The sequence below is a fragment of the Musca autumnalis genome, unplaced genomic scaffold (assembly GCF_047663935.1).
Source record: "Musca autumnalis isolate F117 unplaced genomic scaffold, ASM4766393v1 scaffold_2, whole genome shotgun sequence".
NCBI classification, from domain to species: Eukaryota; Metazoa; Arthropoda; class Insecta; order Diptera; family Muscidae; genus Musca; species Musca autumnalis.
Genome location: NW_027411755.1, coordinates 105,869,454 through 105,891,003, shown reverse-complemented (window position 1 = coordinate 105,891,003; position 21,550 = coordinate 105,869,454). Strand labels below are relative to the sequence as shown.

Genomic DNA, 21,550 nt, shown 5'->3' with positions numbered 1-21,550 from the left:
CAAAATTGATGTGTCATTATCAGAAATTATTGTATTATTCATAATTTGGGTAAGTTGACGATAAGAACAAAATGCAATTTATTCCTGTGGATTATTAGATTGGACCCCAATGAAGATTTACTTTTCAGGTCATTCTAATGTCAACCCAATAGTAAATGGAAATTGTTTTTGCCAAATTAATATAGGCAGCTATGGATAAAGATTTTGTGTGATTTGGTTCTGAAAGGGAATTTGACAATTATAAAAAAATAAACCTATAGGCGCAGATTATGTATGGATCCACATAATGGTACCTTGATTCGAGACATTTTGAAAGGTTTTTTTTGTGTTCATATTTTCCATTGATTTGGCAGAATATAGAGTCAAATATGGATAAACAACTTCCTGCAAAATTTTTGTCATAAATATTTGATACTTTGACATACAAATTGATTGCCTTTGATTTTTGTTGAAGGCAGTGATCTGACTGCAGTGTTTGCCTTTCGTTAATGTTTAAGAAGGTGGCCACTACAAACCGTATAATTCCACGATCTTTGAGAAATGGAATTAGATGGAAAAAGGTCACTATGTTCGGATGTCTTTTCCGTGGTAAGTGCCTAAAGGTTTTCCATCTAAATTCTCCAATAAATAATAGTGGTTGCCAAGCCTTTCCTTTACTCTCGCCGTCAGGAAAACGGGTAATAATTTTGAGTTAATGGATTTTTCTGCATTACTCTGCGCAAAGTTCCTGTAGAAAACTATTTGACCCACATTATATGATTCGATTCTGGTTCTAAGATTATAATTGTGTTGTCTTTTCTCATAAGCTGATTTAATATACTTTTGTAAATCTGTCCGTATTATTTGGAGGCTATCGTCCTTCGATAATTTTGCAGTTGGCTCTTCTAAGAGATTCAATTTTCGCAACAGCTCATAGGTAGAACCATGAGTAACCATATCAAACCCATATAGGGCATGATATGGCGAACAATTTATTGTTTGGTGTACGGCATTAAGGAGTGCACAACTAATTGACTAAATATGTTGGTCCCATTCCTTATGGTCCTTTTTTAGATATGCCCTAATACCCGCTATGATTGAACGGTTAACCCGTTCGGATGCGTTCGATTGCGGACTATAGAGTGCAGTATACACATGTTTAATTCCTAGTTCTGTGAGAAAGGCATTGAGGTCGTTTGCACGGAATTGACTTCCATTGTCGCTCACGAGAACTTCCGGTACTCCGTATAAGTGAAAGATGTGGTTGAGGAGATAATCTTTAATGGTAGAAGCAGTGAATTTTCGCAAAGGACAGAGCCAGTGAAATTTCGATAGATGGTCTAGGACAATAAGTAGACCAATGTGTCCACTTTTGCTCCTCGGATATGGCCCGAGGATATCCACATAGAGACGTTGGAAAGGACGTACAGACTCTATCAAATTTCCCATCGGTGGTTTCAATATTACATTTGGTGACTTTGTGGTCTTACAGACTTCACAATTTCTCACATAGTCGCGTACATCGCGCACCATACCTGGCCAGAAAAAGGTCCTTCTTAATAATTGTAGCGTTTTCGCCATTCCACCATGGGCCGCAACTGGGTTATCATGAGCCTTAGATATGGTCTCTTTTCTTAGCCGGGCAGGTATCCACAGTTTCCAAGCGTATTGTTCTTGGAATTCTTCTCCTGTAAAATGCTCAGAACGATAATAAATGTATTTATCGACTACTCTAATGTCAGGGTATTTACTCTGATCATTTTTAACCTGAGCTTTTAAAGAATTATAGTCTTCGTCATCAAAATAGGGTGAATCCAAGTCCACACCTGGTTCAAATATCTCTACAGAAGATATTTCTCCATCGGGAATTCTTAAGAGGGCGTCTGGAACAATGTGTTCCTTTCCTTTCCGGTGGCTAATAGTAAACCGGTAGGATTGCAACTTGAAGACCCACCTCGCAAGTCTTCCGCTAAGGTCGGGTTGTCGCATCAGCCATAATAGGCTGGAATGGTCGGTCACAACTTCAAATTCTTGGAGCTCCAAGTAGCATCTAAATTTCTGAATGGCTTCGAGAGCAGCTAAACACTCACGCTCGATAACGCTATAGTTACGTTGCGCGGTGTTTAGCTTCTTGCTCATAAATGCTATGGGTTTCTCGTTACCCTCATCATCCAGTTGTACCAACACAGCGCCGATTCCAAAATCGCTCGCGTCGCAGTGTAAATAAAATTTCTTACTGAAATCTGGATTATTTAACACTGGCGCTGACGTTACGAGCGATTTTACGCGTTCAAAGGCGTGCTGCGCTTCGTCTGTCCATTTGAACTTGCGCTTAGTTGATACAACTTCCGTGATGGGGAACGTCTCCGAAGAAAAGTTGTGTATGAACCGGCGATACCACCCACAAATGCCCAGAAAACCCCGTACCTGTTTTAAATTTTTAGGTACTGGCCAGTTATTTATGGCAGATACTTTTTCAGGACCTGTCGTAATTCCCCCATTACCGATAATATACCCAAGGTAGTTCGTTTTTGATACACAAAACTTACTCTTGGATATATTAAGGGTAAGGTTTGCCTTTCGAAATTGAGATGCAATTCTCATGAGGACCCCAATATGTGTCTCAAAATCTTGCGATACGATAACCATATCATCCAAATAACCGAAGACCGTGTGGCGTAGGTCTGGTGGAATGAGCTCATCCATCAGTCGACACATTGTCTGTGGAGCATTGCACAGTCCGAAGGGCATAACCACAAATTGGTAGAGTGGTCTACCCGGGACTGTGAATGCCGTCAACTGTTTGGATGGCTCATCCAGACCTATTTGCCAGAACGCGTCTTTTAGGTCTAGCTTGGTGATAATATTGGCCTTCGGTAGTCTGGAGAAGATTCCCTCTATGTTTGGAAGCGGGTAAGCATCCTTCTTTGTTACCGAATTCAACTTCCGCGCATCCAAACATAGCCTAACTTTGTTAGGTTTCACCACGAGCCTCATTGGAGAGCTCCATGGCGAACAAGGAGGCTCAATAACTCCTAGTTGGAGCATGCGGTCTATTTCTGCGTACATCAGCTTTTCTACCGCGGGCGAAACCGGGTAGAATCTTTGCTTAATAGGTTTGGCATCACCGACATCAATAGCATGTTTTATTAATGCGGTTCTGCCAAGACCTTGCTTTTCAAAGCCGGGAAACAAAGAAATAACTCCATCTAATTGGCTTATTTCGCCAGTTGACAATGTTATTTGAGGGTTATCGACGTTTTCTTCGTTGGAAGGTTTAATTTCAGATATATCTGAGACGCAAGGATTGTTATTTGTAAAGGATATAATATCCTGTGGTCCAAAATGGCCTAGAAGATCAAAACACTTCCAAAATCCCAAGGATTAACCTTTGGGATATTGTGGGAATAATGAATAGTTTCAGATCCCTGGTTTTTCCATTAAAGGCGATTGAAACATTGATCCAGCCAGTAACGGTCTGAGATTTCGCATCCGCGGTTTTCACAAAGGATCTACAGGGCTCAAAGTTAGGGTATTTTGAAAAGTCAAGCTTTGCAAGGTCGCTACCAATACAGCTGACATTTGCGCCAGTATCCAGGAGGCCATATTCTTGGAAGTTCAAGAAGGATACTTTTGCATAGAATCTTTTGTCCTGAGGATTGGAGACAATTGTGGAAATTTGTATTTTTCCACAAATTTTCCTTAATTTAAAATATTTTCTCATGCGAATTGTTGACCTTTTATGGGATTTCTGAAGGGAAATGGCTGACACGTTAAAAATTTCATTTCTTTTTTGGACGAGTTTCCTTAAATGAGCCAAAGAACGAATGGGTACATAGAGGAGATCCTGACGAATTTCGGGCCTCAGATTTCTGGCAACAATTTCTATAAATTCCTCTTCTGACATAGGAAAAGAAAGCCTATCAGCAATGGTTTGTAACGCATCGAGGAAAACATCATAAGTCTCGCCGGGCTTCTGCTTCCTGCTTCGCATTTCTTCACGAAGGTCAAACGAGGACTTCATGTCCTTGTACTGAGCCCGTATCTCTTTGCAAAAATCGTCCCAAACTATGGCGTCCACTCGCTTATGGTACCGCCAGAACCATTCGCGGGCTTTTCCCGATAATAAAGTGTTTAAATTTTTACTAATCAACGTAAAATCATTATTGAGAGTTTCCCTTGTTAGAGTTTTTACTCTATACAAGAACTCATCAATATTTAGTCCGGTTGACGAACTTTAAGTTCCAATTATTAATGATTGACGTTATCTTCTCTGCGTTCCTTTCTACTGTACTGAGACTACCTGAGACATTCAGATTCTGATATGATGGCAGTGGGTAAACACTATGTGGGAAATGATTCGGCCACATATTTGGCATACCGTTTTGTGGATTCGGAATAGCATTATTACCTCCAATATTTGGATAATTGCTATTTTGGGGAATGTCCTTAAAGTGAAGGTTACGGTTACCAACATTATGAGAGATTTGGTTTGGTAAATGATTTTGGGGATTCGGAATAGTCTTATTTGGTCGATTATCTCCAATGTTTGGAAAATTAGGAAAATTGATATTTTGGGGAATGTCTTTAAAGTGATGGTTTTGGTTACCCCCGTTATGAGGGATTTGATTTGGCATATTGTTTTGGATATTTTGAATAGCATGATTTGGTAGATTACCTCCAATGTTTGGAAAATTGGGAAAATTGCTATTTTGGTGAATGTCTTTTAAGTGATGGTTTTGGTTCTGGTTACCCAAGTTATGAGGGATTTGATTTGATTGTGGAACACTATTTGTAATACTAATTTGGTGAAGATTTAAATTTCGTAACAGTAAATCTATCTGACTTTTAATCATACGATTTATTTCCTGGTAGTCTACCACGTCCTTTGATGCTTGTGGGCTAGTGTCATGAAAAGGAGAGGTGGTAGAAGAATCATGTGGCATGTCTTGCGGAGGCGTTTTATTAGCTTCCGTCTGATGGATTTGATTATCCTGGAATATGTTTTTGGCAACACTTCGTGTAATGTAGGGTCTGCTCATGGCACCCCTACCCTTACCTCTTGCAATAATCACTTTAGGCGGTGGAGGAGGCTTTGGAGCCATGTTGAAAGCCCTTAGTTCGTTGAGATTGCAAACACGCCTACACACAGGGCATTCCGAGGAACTTGAAAGATGTGCCTCAATACATGTCCTATGGAAGGGATGTGCACATTCACTAATGATTAAGCACTCTTGACTATGATCTAAATTTTGATTACAAAGATCACATACTCTTGGTATATCTGTCGAAATTGACAGGGACTCTGGAGGCAACTCCGGGGGTATTGTTCCTCCCTCTGCCATAATGGACAATTCGATTTTGATAAAAAGTAGGTTTTTATGAACAAGTGTTTTTGTTTCTCTCAAATTTCAATTGTGGTAAATCAAAATATTATCATAATGGTTTGACGTTTCTATAGGACAAAGGTACAAAATTATGGAGTGATAATAATAAAAAAAAGAAATTTCGAGCAACAAATGGTTTACAAATTTATTCTATGGCATATTTATATTTCTAAGAACCGACTTCCATCTGACACACTAGCTAGAGATAACTTCCACTTATCTATGTGCTGATCCAAAGTCATATAGCTAAGTCATATAGCTAAGTCATATAGAAAGATCGATCAAAAGAACTATAAATATTTTTGGAGACTAAAAATTTATATTTTATGAAGAAATGGCAGGGAATAGTACATTTGCAGTAGTACAACGGTCAGTAAATTGAAGTTAACTACAAATTACAGAAGTTCCAGGGAGACACTTACAAATGATTATGTGTCCTGACGTTCTACAAAAAATACTAGTTTAAAATCCCCACTGTATTGAAATCTAAAATAAAGAAAGAATCGGAAAGAGCCGAAAAACCAGGTCGGTATTCTTCGGGCCCCACGTTGGGCGCCAAAATCTGTAATGTACACAACATTAAAATGTTGCAGATGCAATTGGTTATCAAAAAAAATTCAAGGCATCATGGAACCTAAGTCGGGCTAGGACTACGGGAGCCATTAAATCGCTAACTGCAGTCGGATTGGGGGGGTTCGGTCCTTCCCTTCTTAGGCCTTGTTTGCATTACATCAATATTATTGTAGACTCCCTATTTATTGAAACTACATGACAAAATAAATTGATAAAAGAATAAAAAAAAAAATTACGATGAACATGGTACCCCTCTAAGCCGGTATTGAAATTTAAATGTTGTTACTCGATATTGTTTGTTTTTTTATTTTTTTTTATTGTATATTTGGGTATCCAAGTTGTTATTAGGATACCTGGCCTCAAGACCCTCACCATCCTATTGTTCTTTTGGCCGTTTCGATTTATACGAACCCCTGATTTCCATCACAACCACATTAAGACCTTATGCCTTTATAAGAAACGTCATAAAATTTAATTAGAAACTCATCTTGAGCTCAGTTCAACAAATTTATTTAATTCATAAGTGGGATGATAAGTTATGATAATGATACTATATATTGCTCTTATTTGGTAATAATTCATAGATACAGTGACAATTTTATAAATGTGGCATTATAGAAATTGAATAAGATTAAGCAGGGCTTCATTTGAAGCGAAAAAAAATATAAACAAAATTATTTAAAATAACCCTTAATATCCATCGAATATTTGGAAAGATCATTCAATTCATTTTTTTATTTTGTTTTATATTATATAAAATACAACTATTGGATTTCAGAAAGACGATTTTATGTAGAGACTTTACTCTTATTCAAATTCGTTATTGAGAGTATGCCTATGTTGTAAAGATAACATCCCCTAATGGGTTAATGTTTTACTTTCTTATAATGAAAAATTTCTCTAAATGAAGATACATTTTTTTGTCTTTGTTTTGTGAATCCAAGAAATATCTATGATGCGTAAAGTATTATTATTTTCTTACGAGCGTGAGATCATATGAAACGGTAAAAAATTAGAGTTACTCCAATACAGGGAGAACAATGATTTAGGACACTTTTTGTTTTATTGTTTATCAATGGGTATAACAGTTTGATATGATCTTACTCTCTGATTGCAAATTCTGAGTCCAACGTAAGAAATTTGTGAATGAATGTAACAATCATTACAGAAAAAAAACCACTTACCCCCAATACTCCACAGTCGATGAAGGCCTCCGCTCGAACTTTTGGTGATGATTGGGTGTTTGTTATGGTATGCACTTGATGAAAGGTTGGATGCTGTAATCTTACGTTGGTCGTAAATTGTTGGTATACGTTGATATTATTTTAAGTTCAATTTCTATGCGTTAAATATACATTTCAGAGTAGTGAAAGATTTTTATTCAAATAATTCTATAATTGAGTGTAATTATTTTTTTTTAATTCAGTTGATAATTCTAAGAAAGAAGATATTGGTGGAGATGTATATGTAATGCACTTAAATTGACTGATATGGAATCTGATAAAGAATATACTTAATTATAGCTGATATGGATTGGTGAAACATATGGTATTTCCCATAGTTCTTCTTCTCTGGATGACGAGTTTTTAGAGTTTCCTACATGTACATGTGATTACAATGTCGATTCTGGTAAATCTTGTTTTTGCAGAAATATTGACGAAGGTGGGAGTAGGTGTCGTATCGGATGCTGTACTCTAGATTTCTTTTCTAGTGGGCGGCGATTTCAAAGGTTACCTCGGGTTTAGTATCATATTTGTTAAAAACTGTACTGTGACACAATTTAATAGTGATGTAGCAATTTCGTGTGTTCCAAATGAGAAATTACGTATTATGGGCAAACGTATATATGTGCTGGGGAACCGTAGCGGTTCAGGTTATGGCTCACAGAGATTTTTACTATTATTATATTGCTTAGGTTATGCAATCAAGGCGGTATTCAAATGTTATATGGCGTAGCTGTCACAGGGGAAGCACATGTATAATTTTTTTCTGCAGCCAGGGATAATTCTCGCTTTTGACGAAAATTGGGGCTTGAGACATGTATACCTTGTACGGATGAACTGATTGTGGTTTTGCTGATCAATATGGTTTGTATGTATCAATTTGCAGGAAATTGCTGGCTTAATTGGGGATAACGGGATAACTGGTTACTTGTTTCGACTCTACCCTGTGGGTAGAATACGAAAGTCACTTCAGCCACTCTTCTTGGGTTTTTGGCCTTGAAATTCAATTGCATTTATAACTACAGAAATAAACCACAACTGTCTGGAATTTCTAGCCTTTGAATATGAAATCACTCCAGTGTTTTTAGATGATTAACTATGGAAAATGTCTTTATTATTTTTGGCACTTTTTGATAGTTTTGATGCAAAAATTTGTGATACAGAAGCTACCATAGAAAAGTATAAAAATTTTAATTTATAATACATGATAGAATAATTGTTCTTTTTTTCTTGATGATATTGATTTCACAATTGCTTGTACATTTGCTCTGAACATTCGTGTACAGTACTTACTCTATCAAAGAGGGTTGCTTATAAGCGTATTTGATCGTCTAGTTGGGATCTCGAACTAACAAAATCACAACTTTGAGAAGAATGTTTAATCAAAACAAAATTGATGTGTCATTATCAGAAATTATTGTGTTATTCATAATTTGGGTAAGTTGACGATAAGAACAAAATGCAATTTATTCCTGTGGATTATTAGATTGGACCCCAATGAAGATTTACTTTTCCAGGTCATTTTAATGTCAACCCAATAGTAAATGGAAATGGTTTTTGCCAAATTAATATAGGCAGCTATGGATAAATATACCAGTGGAGATGCTGGCGAGGATGCAATATTAGTGATTCCTGAAAGGGATAGTTGGGTCAAATGCAGTGTTCCCTAAATGGTGCGAAATGATAATGTCAATGTCTTGCAATAAAGAATAATGGTGTTTCCAAATATAGAGTTGTTAAATCTTTTTACTATGAAAGTAAAGTATTATTGAAAAAAGTGCAATGTTGTTTAGCTGGTACGGCAGATTTGACATAAATATTTCGCCCAGACATATCGATATTCACATTATGTGTAAAATAAATTCAAGTTCTCATATATAGATACATCCCGATACATGGTGCGAAGGTTTCGGTCCATAATTTAAAAGATTTTGTGTGATTTGGTTCTGAAAGGGTATTTGACAATTATAAAAAAATAAACCTATAGGCGCTGATTATGTATGGATCCACATAATGGTACCTTGATTCGAGACATTTTGAAAGGTTTTTTTTTTTGTGTTCATATTTTCCATTGATTTGGCAGAATATAGAGTCAAATATGGATAAACAACTTCCTGCAAAATTTTTGTCATAAATATTTGATACTTTGACATACAAATTGATTGCCTTTGATTTTTGTTGAAGGCAGTGATCTGACTGCAGTGTTTGACTTTCGTTAATGTTTAAGAAGGTGGCCACTACAAAAGTCCCTCGGGTTGATCAAATCAGCTCCAGTGCCAATTATATACAACCTTGCCGCTGAACTTCCACCACGTCAGAGGTTTCAAAGTGCCACAGCTAAAGAACTTGCAAAATGCGTTGCCTTTGCACTGCCAGGTGCAGAGTTGATGTCTAAAAATCCATCACTTAACACCAGTTATTCTGTGATTTGGAGGAAATTTTCCAGCATCCTGAACAACATAGCCTTAACCAAGCTTTATGGCTCTGTTCTTAACAACATCCTTATATACGATGACTTTTTTAAGAAATTAGTGTCGAAAAGGCAGACGCAAGTAAGGAAATAATTCTGCAATTGGCCTCAGAAAAACTCAACCTTCTTCAAAATAATGATTTTCAAATTTTTAACACGGATGGTTCCATATCAGACAGCTTGACAGGTGCGGTATTTTTCATCTCAATTCTAACATCACAGAGTCCTATGTTAACAAACAATTCTCATCAATGACTGCGGAGGTGCTTGCGTTTTTGAAAGCACTCGTGTACGCTGAAAGGAATCATTTAAACCGCATTGCAATTCTCACAGAGAGCCTTATGCTTAGTTTACATTTGGCGTCGTTTCGTGATTTCGCGCGGAATCAAGCAAGATTTTTCATGATTTCGCATACAAAAATGAAATCATCTCCTTTCGTGATTTCAGCGAAATCAACATCGAAATCACAGTACACATGATATACAACCCTGCTTTTGCCTAAAAAAGTACCAAAAGTTGCAACACTTTTCACGTATCACAATAAACAAGGTAGATGGTCAATTGCTGCAACAAAAAATTTTAGTGTCAAAATTTGTAAACAATGTGAAAAAAATATTAAATTACTTTGTTACAATGCTATTTTTCATTGTGTTCCCGTACTTTTTTAATGGTAATGTTAGAAAAAGAGCGAATTGTCAAAAATTGCTTCCCAGTACAAATTTCTTAAAAAATACGGGAACGAAAAAATGACGGAAATTGCAAAAACTCCATAATAAACGTCAAAATCAACGTATCAGCTATCATATTAGAACAAATTGTATGGCGAAAACAGGAGAAGAGGGTGTTATTCGGCGCTATTTTTGTTTAAAGATAAGTGCAAGTCTTGCTAGATTTCGGAGTACGGGAACGCATTTTTAGCACTAAACGGGAAAACTACTGCAAGTACTAATATTGTGCAGGTTCTGAGCACAACTTTTACCTATCAAAATTTATTACAACGATGTCTCAACAATAAAATCATTTTTTTATTTTTTCATTTGTTAGTACTATACACAATTAATACGATATATAGATAATTTTACGATAAGTTTCCAAATAAAGTTGTAAAGTTCTATATTGTCGTATATTTTTGATGATTAATTCAATTTACAACAACTTGTTTTGAAATTTCGTGTGCGATCAGCAGCGCATATGCATACCTTGATCATTGTGATATGTTTGAAATCAACAAAAAATAAATGTAAACATGGGGGTGTATTTCAGGATTTCATGAAATCCAGTGGATTTTGGAGCGCAAGTGTAAACTTGGCATTAGTGGTATCCAGGCGGTAGCTAGCAACAATCACAAAAATTACATTCTTGACTAGTTCATTAGCAAGGTGAATATTCTTTCCTTTACTGTTGAACTTCATTATATTCCAGGTCACTCTAATATTAGCTATAATGATTTTGCAGATCGTGCAGCGAAGAACGCACATAGGGAGGGCACACTGTTAGACTTGCCCTGGTCGCTTAATGAAAGGACAAGGATTTAGCAAATCACGGAAACTCTCACTTTTTTAAAATTTTTCCAAGTACTTCGAGAACGCCCTGGTTCAAAGCTTCAACTATGGATCCTCTTTCCCAAAAAATGTTGAACAGAATTTTAAGTGGCCACTGTTTTTGTAACAGCACTTTGGCTAAGATTAATGTATCACCCTCACACCTTTGCGACATGTGCAACGTGGAAGACACGGCTGCGCACGTCATATTCAGTTGCAGTGAGTACAATAACGCTAGAAGATGCTTCCAAAGCCTTTACAACTATTCAACAGTTGAAGATTTTATAAAGTTCAAGGGCTTCGACGGTCTAAATGAACTGGCAGACTTTTGTAAAAAGACAATCTGCGCCAACTTTTCTCTCTACGATCTCATTGGTTCAAACATGCCTTTACTTGGTCATATTTGGTTCCCCGAAGTCTGGAATACATCCTTCTATAAATCATCGAACAGTCACACGATTCATCTTCCCCATAACCATTTTGGATTAATACATCACTCATCATACTTACACCAAATCACACCCTCAACATCCTCATATCACATTTTATAAGACACAAGACACATACTACGCTATATTCATATCAATCACCCTATCAACATATTTTTACGCACATCATCTCTAACAAACATCCGCAAACCTAGTTTGCATAACTGGTGATAACTCAACATAGAATGGTGGAACAAAATAAAAAGGTAATTCTTCCCGCGTTGTCTTGCTCATCTTTGTCATCAACACATACTGCAGTAACTGAAGGTGATAATAATACTGACATGTGTGAAGCTAACATGTATGGTAACGTACATGTTGCTAATGAAGTATCTAATACAGACCAACAGCAACACGCCTGATTGGGTTGATGTTCAGAGGCGTAGACGTAAACGGCGTAATGTTGTCTTTGGTTCTAATCCCAAACCAAATGACTTAGAAATAATTAAATCCAAATAATGGATTCTCCTGTCTTCGTTTAAGCCAAGTGCATCTGCAGAGCAAATTATAAATTATGTACGAACGAATTCAAATATCAAAACTGAGCTAAGCTAATAAAAAAGATGCTGAAAATGCCAATCTAAAGAGAGTTAACTTTAAATTTGGAGTAACATCATGATTTTACAATGGAAATTGGATCCAGATTTGTGGCCAATGGATATTAAGGTACGTCCATTTATACATTTTCGCAAAAATCCAGCACCGAGTCATCAAAGTTAGCTAACTCCATCAATGGTTTAAGAGTATACTACCAGAATGTATCAGGTTTGCGTACTAATCTAAAGATGTATATAAATTTTCTTCTCAGTGTGATTTTGATATCACTTGTGTTCCTTTACTTACCTGAGGTTACCATTTTTACCATTTGTTACCATTTTTAACCTGAAAAGCGTTCTTTAACTCCAAAACTGGTAAAACAAGAAGCCATTTGTAAGATAGTGAGAGAGAGCAAAAATTCCTTTCTCTTCTACCACGGGCTACCAGACGAATTTCTTCAGGTAAAAAATGGCAGAGCTGTTTTTCGATATTTTTTGACAATGAAAAAAAAACAGAAGAAAAAGGCGAACGCTGACAAACAAATTAAAAACTGTGAAATAAAAGAAGAGAATTGCATTTTTATGTTTCTTTTTGACATTGCTACCAGATCTACCATTTTTTCGTTCCTTTCTTTTTCTGGTAAACTGTTCATGAGAGAGCAATTTTGACAGTTTTCTCTGTTACCATTAAAAAAGTAAAGGAACAAAGCTATCATTGTACTTGTTGAAACGTGGCTGAATGATGATTTTTCGAATGCGGAATTTGTTGATACTAAATTATACAATGTCTATAGAAAAGACGGAAATGCTGTACTATGTGCATATGGGTGTATACTATGTATTATTAATGACCATAATGGTCTACTTGATCAATTTATTGTGTGTATATTTGGCTTAAAAGTTAAACTATATTTATGTGTATCATATATGTATATCCACTGGTAGCGTAGGCGATTTGTATGATGAACATATGTATTGCTAATATCTCAACATTAAATGGGGATTCCATTAATGACAGTGATTTTAATTTGCCCAATATCTCATGGGCTCAGTTCGTACGCAATGAGGCTCTGTCTCTTATTAATGTTATAAAAGAATACGAAATTAATTTTATAATTCTCTTTTGGCAATGAATTTAAGTCAAATCATTCACGTTTCTAATAAACTGAACAGATTCCTTGATCTGTTTTTTTGTTTCCGATTACATTATATATGAATTGTATGAGCCATTAACGCCCTTATCTCCATCTAATATTCATCATAATCCACTCTCACTGGAAATCAGTGCATTTGAATTTATTAAATGACATTCTAATAATATCGCGCCAGCCTTTAATTTCAATAGCTGTAATTTTGAAATGCTAAACTCTAATTTGCTCTTGGATAATTGGAAAACCTTGTTTGCGCAATGTTCTACAGAACAATGCTATAATATCTTCATTGATAAAGTTTTAGCTATACTTAATGAACACGTGCCACGTAAGAATGATAATCCATATAGGCAGCCCTGGTACAATAAAAATCTTAAAAAAAATTAAAAATCTTCGAAATGAATTTCAGAAAAGATTTTCGAACTCAATACCAACGTGTATTTAATTTCTTAAATAAGTATGTCGATGGTCAGACTAGCAAGGTTTCTTGAAACCAATTCCGTTAAAGTTTCTTTTCAAGTTTCGTTAGTGTCCACACACGTTAATGCGAAATTTAAGATTTTTGAGTGTCCTCTTTAGTTTACCATTCGCGTTTCTCATAACAATAAAAACAAAACAAACATAAATAAAAAAACAAAAAAAAAAACACAAAGTAATTATCATCAATAGTTTTATTAATAGCTAAATTTGCACTATTTCATTAATTAAATGTATTTATTAAATCTTTTTATGCTTGCTCTGTTGTTATCGTTTGCTTGAGAAAATAAAAATGAAAGAAAATTTAAGAAAAAATCTTGCAACGAATAAAAAGAAGAGGCAACACAACAAACACAGAAAACCATGTACATGGGTTCACTACTTCATACCCCTCGCCTATAAACTTGACGTCGCCATGTTGAAATCGTGCTAGAATGACCATCGACTATTTATACAAACAATACTTATTTAATACAGAAAGTGAAATAAAATCTAAACCAAAAACTTTTTGGTGTTAAAGTGCAAAGAGCGGCGGACGTATATCCCTTCCTCTGTAACATTCAATATAATAACGTCACAAACAGAAAATGAAGTAGTCAATTTGTTTGCCGATTATTTCATATCCAATTTTAAGATTTATTTTTCAAATTTCAATGATAATGTTGATGTTATTTAGTGTTATTAAGATCATGTTTATGAAGCCATCACTGAAATGAAAAATGGCACCAACGTAGATTCAGATGGGATCTGTGCTCAATTTTTGAAAAAGTGTAATGATAGTCTTAGTTATGCTATTTCTTTCATTTTTAATTTATCCCTCACAGAAGGTACATTCATTGACCGTTGGATGTCCGCGTTAATTAACCCCGTGTTTAAAGATGACAATAAACATGATGTAACGGCGTATAACCAATTTTAATATTATCTTCCATTTCTATCATATACAAAAAATATTGTTCCTATCAAAATCAATAATATCGCCTAATCAACATGGTTTCTTTTCGGGCAGATCTACAGTTATTTGACAACATTCAGTGAAATTTGTTTTTCAACGTTGGAGCAGGGGAGTCGGTTGGAAACTATCTATACTGAATTTTCAATCTTCTTAATGTGGATTGTCCTATATGCCTAAGAGAATTTGTCAAGGTTAAAAATTGCAACAAATGTTAAAAATGGTAACATCAGGTAAGTAAAGGAACACAGCTTAAGTAATTATATCGTTTTATTAATTTTCTCGTTTAGAGTTAAGCTTAATGATCTGAAATTATTTGCAAGTGAAAAAGGAAAGCCATGGACTCGAACCCACATAGTCACCAAATTACGTTACCTGGTTTCATTGGTGGTAAAGCAAATCTTCGGACGTATCGACTATGTAATGGCTTCTCTGTCCTAGAACTTATCGTTTTTCAAATGCAAATGTGTTTTTATACATTAACGGATATTTGGCCGTTGAAATGTATTTTCTTCACAACAACCGCTTTTTGCGATGCCTTTGAAGTTATGAGTTTTGGCTTTGAACGCTAACACGCCGTGACAACATTTTTTTGATATGTTTTCAAGGACGTGGGTTCAATCTAACAGGCAAAATTTCAAAAAAAAATAATTATATCGTAATTTGGGGTCGAACAATGAATAGAGGGGGAATTAGGCTTAGTATGAACAAGGCATTATTAATGATGTTTCAATATGTTTTCATAGGTCAAAGTTTTTACTTTACGAGTATGCGGACGATCTTAAGATTTTCTCAAAAGTAAATACTGTACTGTGAAAAAATAAATTACCATTAAATACGTCCAAATGCTTTCATTTATCTTATAATAAATTACGTCATCCTATTCATTGCTGTTTTACATTGGGTGAGTATACAATTACAACTGTCACTTAAATTCGTGATCTTGGGGTCATTTTCGATTTAGCCATGACATTGTTACCCCACATTGATTACATACTCCCTAAAACATATAAAATGATACAGATCCTTATACCTTGAAAGTAATTTTCACGGAGTATGTCAGATCTAAAATTGAATATTGCACAATAATCTGGGATCCACATAGTTAAAGCCATATTTCTCGTGTTGAGTGAGTTCAGCGTATATTTGTCAAATATGCTTTAAGATCATTTCAGTTCATTGGATCCTCCTCTTACATATTTAGTATATTTATACGTTGATCGCTACCCTTTTGTTTAGATAGCTAGTGTACTCGTAAACTGTTCTAGTTATTAAGCAATTAGAAACTAAGAGATATAATATTTGTTTACTCTCTCGAGAGCGCAAGAGTGCGTGTGGTGTTATTATGTTTGTGGGCATTGTTGGTCGAGAGGTAACCAACGACTGTTGAGCGAGTTAGTCATTGTTAGACAACGAAAAGAATAAACACACACTCGCCCTCGGCTCCTGTAAATTGTTAATAAAAACAAATAAAGAAAATAAACTAAATCAACAGAATACATCTAACAAAAGTCTTTCGCACTAAAATTCAGAAGTGGAATTAATGCGCCTGTCCATAAAAAATTGAAAAATTTTTATACCCTCCACCATATGGAGGATATAATTAAATTTGTCATTCCGAAATATTCGTCGGAGACCCTATAAAGTCGAAATATCGGTCCACGTTTTGATATAGCCCCCATAGAACGGTACCTCCCAATTTTCGGTATTTTGAAGGTTTTAGCTTTATTGTCAGTCCGAAATGGCTGAAATTTTGTACTTAGTCTACGTTGGTGGTACAAAACTTTCCCCCAGAACTTTGTCGGTATCGGTCCATGCCTTTATATAGCCCCCATAGAACGGTACCTCCCGATTTTCGGAATTTTGAAAGTTGTGGCCTCAATATTCCACTAAAATGGCTGAAATTTGTTATTTAGACTTCGTTGGGGGTACTCAAACTTTCCCTTTAAATTTGTCGGTATAGGTCCACGTCTTCGTGTAGCCCCATGGAAAGGTACCTCCCGATTTTCCGTATTTTTAAAGGTTGTGGCCTCAATATTCCACCAAAATGGCTGAAAATTGGTATTTAGTCTTCAATGTGATATAAAACTGTTCGCCAGAAATTTGTCTGTACAGGTCCACGCTTTTATATTGCCCCATTTTCGGCTAAAATTCGTCGGTATAGGTCCACGTTTCGATATAGCCCCCTTAGAACGGTACCACCCGATTTTCGTAATACTGAAGATTGTGACGTCAATATCCCACCGAAGTGGCTGAAATTCGTTATTTAGTCTTCCAAGAGTTATAAAATATTCCAGAAGAGTATTATCAGTATAGGTCAACGTCTTCCTATATCCCCATAGAAGCGTACTTCTTGATTTTCGGTATTTTTTTAACTTTTAGCCACATTTTCTTACCGAAATATAAGAAATTTGGTATTTAGCCTTCTTTGAGTCTGAAAACTTTCCGTCAGAAATTTGTCGTTATAGATCGACGTTTTGAAATAGCCCCCATAGAACGGTGCCTCACATTGTTTTACCGAAATTGCTGAAGTTTAGTATTAAGTCTTCTTCATACACAAAAGGAAACTAATTATTTCATATTACTTCAATACAACTTGTGGTGGAGACCGAACTTAACGCCGTTCTTACTTGTTTTTTAATATTATTGCCATTCTGCCTGAAATCAACAAGTTGGTTTAACGGAAAAAAAGAAGACGAACAAACATTACTGAAAACCGGTTTGTGAAACAAAACAACAACGTCAAAAAAGAAGACGAACAGAAATTACTGAAAACTGGTTTGTAAAACAAAACAACAACAAACATGGATATAAAAAAAGTCGTGTGTGAAGCAGATGTACAGAAAGAGTTAAATGTGGTGGAGCAAGCGCACAAAATGTAACAATGCGACAAAAGAAATTGATAATACCGGTTGATGATAAGGATGTGCAGTACGGGGGTGAGTGAGAACAAAAACAAGAAGTGCTGCCCAAGAAGAGGTACTGTAATAGTCCGTAGTTATAAATAAAACACGTCTGAATTGTTCTCGAACTCCGTAAAAAGTAAAATTTATTATATTTTCATATTTGATATAAACATGATGTTATTGTCTATGCTACCGATACTACAGATACTCCTTTTTTATACTCCTTTATTATCCTGATTGCATTCGGTAATCCTGTAATCGTATTGGCTTTTGACATCTGCGTTTGACTGGCAATAGGCGCCCCTGTTGCGGCGATCCCAAGTCCCCGATCGAAGGAGATTGATTGCCTGTGGTTCGGGCACAAGGCTTTGATTGACTTCCTTCGTTCTCAAGTCGATCGAACGATGATTCATTTATACTGCCGTCAATTGAAATTCGTTTTAGGTGTGCAACGTTTCGTCGCTTCCTTTTTCCATTTTCCGTCGATTCAACCAAAGCTTCAGAACCACTCCTTTTCAATACTTTATGTATGTTTGGCTCAAATGGTGGGTCTAACATATTCGTCACAACCTGCCGTTTTAATATCACCACCATTTCTCTTGGAATCTGCATATACCATTCCTTTTTCTTTTTGTTCTTTGTCACGATCATGCAGTTCTTCGTCTATTTCCAAGGGCTGTGTAATAGTTGAAAGCTTATATTTTATCTTCCGATTGAACATCAACTCGGCTGGCGACTTCAAAGTTGTTGAGAGTGTTGTTGTTCGATACATCAGCAAATATTTCAACAATTCCGCTTTCCAGTTGCTTTTCGTTGCTTGACTTATTTTCAGTACCTTCAATAGTGACCGATTTTGGCGCTCAACCTCACCATTTTGCTGGGGCCAGTATGGGGTCGTGTTTAACAATATAATGTTGTTTATTTCGCAGTAATTTCGAAATTCAGCGCCAAACTGTGGTCCATTACCTGCCGTAATGGATACTGGAAATCCAAATCGCGCAAAAATTATTTCTAATCGATTTATGGTTTCCATTGTCTCGATCTTTGTCATTATCTCCACCTCCATGAAACGACTGTAGTAATCAACGATGACAAATAGGTGGTGACCCGATGGTAATGGTCCACAAAAATCTACTGATAGGTGCTGCCACGGCTCTGATGGTAATTCGATTCTGCGTATTGGTTCTGAAGTAGACGGTAAACTAACCAAGATACAATCTTGACACTTTTTTACCATTGCTTCAACATTTTGATCGATTCTAGGCCACCATACTTTTGCTCGTAGTCGTCTTTTCATTACCGTCATACCGTCCTTCATGGGCCAAATCTAGTACACGACTCCGCAAGTCCGATGGAATGACAATACGTGTGCCTCTTAATAGTATACGATCAGCAAAACTCAATTCTGCTTCATATAATCTGATTCTTCGCACCGTTTTCCAGTAATTCCAATGTTTGCTGTTGAACCAACGGCCAGTCGTGATAGTGGATCGCCTATATTTGACTTACCAGGCCGGTAGATCACTTTGTATCGGTATGACTGTAATCTCAATACCCATCGTTCGATACGTGCACATGGCTTTGATCTCGGTGCGAAGATTGTCTCCAGTGGTTTGTGTGTCGGTGACTAGTTCAAATAGCTTCCCATAAACGTAGTAATGGAATCTTTCTTCTGCCCATACCAGAGCAAGGGCTTCCTTCTCTGTTTGTGCGTACCTCTTCTCGGTAGCGGATGGACTGCGACTAGCGTATGATATACGTGGACCTGATTCGTTAAATTGTATAAGAACAGCACGTAGTCCTTCTGGACTGGCATCTGCAATAATTTGGGTACGATCTTTTGCACTATAATACCCAAGTGTTTTTTCCGTTGACATATACTGTTTTAACTCATTAAAAGCTTTTGCATGAACTGAATTCCATTCAAATTGGGTATCTTTGTGGGTTAACTTGCGCAGAGGATCGGTAATTGTAGCCAAATTTGGTATGAATTTTCCCACATAATTGACCAGTCCTAAGAAACTACGTACCTCTTCAGATGTCAAAGGTTCTCGGAAACGTTTGATGGCACTTTATCAAACGTTGGTGTGATCCCGTTTGGCGACAATCGATGCCACACAAGCTCTGAAAATCCAATGACACATTTGTTTATGTTGAGTGTCACATTAAATTTTCGAAGACGATCAAAAACCTTCTTCAAACGTCTATCATGTTCATTTTTCGTCTCCGCGTAAACAATAATATCATCGATAAAATTAAGACACCCGTCACAACCATTTAATACCTGTTCCATATTTTTTTGAAAGATTTCTGGAGCGCATGTAATGCCAAACATCAGCCTAGTATAACGATAGAGTCCACGCTTAGTTATAAAGGTCCTGATTTCTCTTGAGTCAGGAGCAATTTCAACCTGGTGGAAGGCCTGCTTAATGTCCAATTTCGAGAAAAATTTACCGGTGCCTTTATGTGGTAGAAAATCGTCTATCGTTGGTAACGGGTGATTTTCTCTACTGACCGCCTCATTTCCTCGACGCATATCGGCACATAGACGTGTATCATCTCGTTTTGGCACCACGACAACCGGAGAAACCCATTTCGAAGGACCATTCACCTTTTCAATAATGCCTTGCCGTAACATTTCTTGTATCTTTCTGTCGACAGCTTCCTCGAGTGGAGCAGGGATACGCCGATACGGTTGTACTATGGGTTTTACATTTTCTTTTATCGGTATGTGAACTACGATAACGGCGATTTTGCCAAGTTGATGATCATCAGTTTTCCCAGTAACTTGGTTGATGTTATTTCCTATTTTTAATACTTGCAAACATATAGCCGTATCGCGCCCTAATAAAAGTTTCCCCTTTTATCCTACCATCTATCTGAACCATCTGAATGTCTTATCATTTTGTTTCTGGCGACTGATTACATTTACATTTTTGCTTTTCAAATCCATCCAATTTTCTCGATCCACCACATTGTATTTTGATCCCGAGTCAATGATAGCTGTGGTCTCAACACCACCAATTTGTAACACCACCAATAATGTAACAACCAACTGTACTTTTCGTCACTATCTGTTATTCGATTTGCAGTTGCAAAAAGCTCAAATCCACGCAACCAACTACTACATTTAATTGCGCAGTTACCATCATCTATTTCAAACTGAAATTCCAACAGTCCACGTATGAATTGTGTTCGACTCATATCTAAATTTTAAAGACACGAATAATTTAATTTCCTGTGACATCTTCTTGAATCGTCACATCTTCATTTCACTTCCCAAGTTCCGGGTTGCTTATACATATTTTCCATATTTTGCTCTCTTCTGAATTTAATCAATTGCGAACCGAATTTAATCATCGCACCAGCAAAATAATTCGTATTGCTCAATATGTATTCCGAATTTAATCAATTGCGAACCGAATTTAATCATCGCATTAGCAATACATCATCATCTTAATCGAATGTGAACCGAATTTAATCCTCACATTAGCAAATGGGAACTGATTCTAATCATCGCATTTTCTAAAATTCAAAATTCCTGCACTATGTATAAGTAGCCATACCATCGTTTGAACTTCCATAAACAGAAATAAATATTCCAAACTCATGGTCCTTTCGGTATTGTGTACATGTAAAAGAAAAAATAATTAAGAGAAACAATCAATATATGCCACTACTTTTATGAATTTTAACTGAATGTGGAAATTCATCTGAGATAGGATTGAAATGTTCACAATCCCTATTTCTCCCCGAAGCATTGCCCTATAATCGATCTTTTAACACTAGGAAGATTGAGACGATTCGTACAAATAAAACATTTATTATACATCTTACCTATATTATCCATGTTGTGAGTTTCGTTGG

General features: G+C 36.2%; 1 protein-coding gene and 1 long non-coding RNA gene across 2 annotated transcripts in view; one reads left to right on the top strand and one right to left on the bottom strand.

Annotated features, from left to right (window-relative positions):
- LOC141394400 (CD2 antigen cytoplasmic tail-binding protein 2 homolog) overlaps positions 1 to 21,550 on the bottom strand; it is a 323,405-nt gene that overhangs the window by 222,451 nt on the left and 79,404 nt on the right. The gene's annotated exons all lie outside the window — the stretch shown is intronic.
- On the top strand, positions 24 to 9,199 carry LOC141394402 (uncharacterized). The gene is made up of 4 exons (XR_012410402.1): positions 24 to 49; positions 129 to 151; positions 8,449 to 8,599; positions 8,680 to 9,199. It is a non-coding gene; the product is annotated as an uncharacterized lncRNA (long non-coding RNA).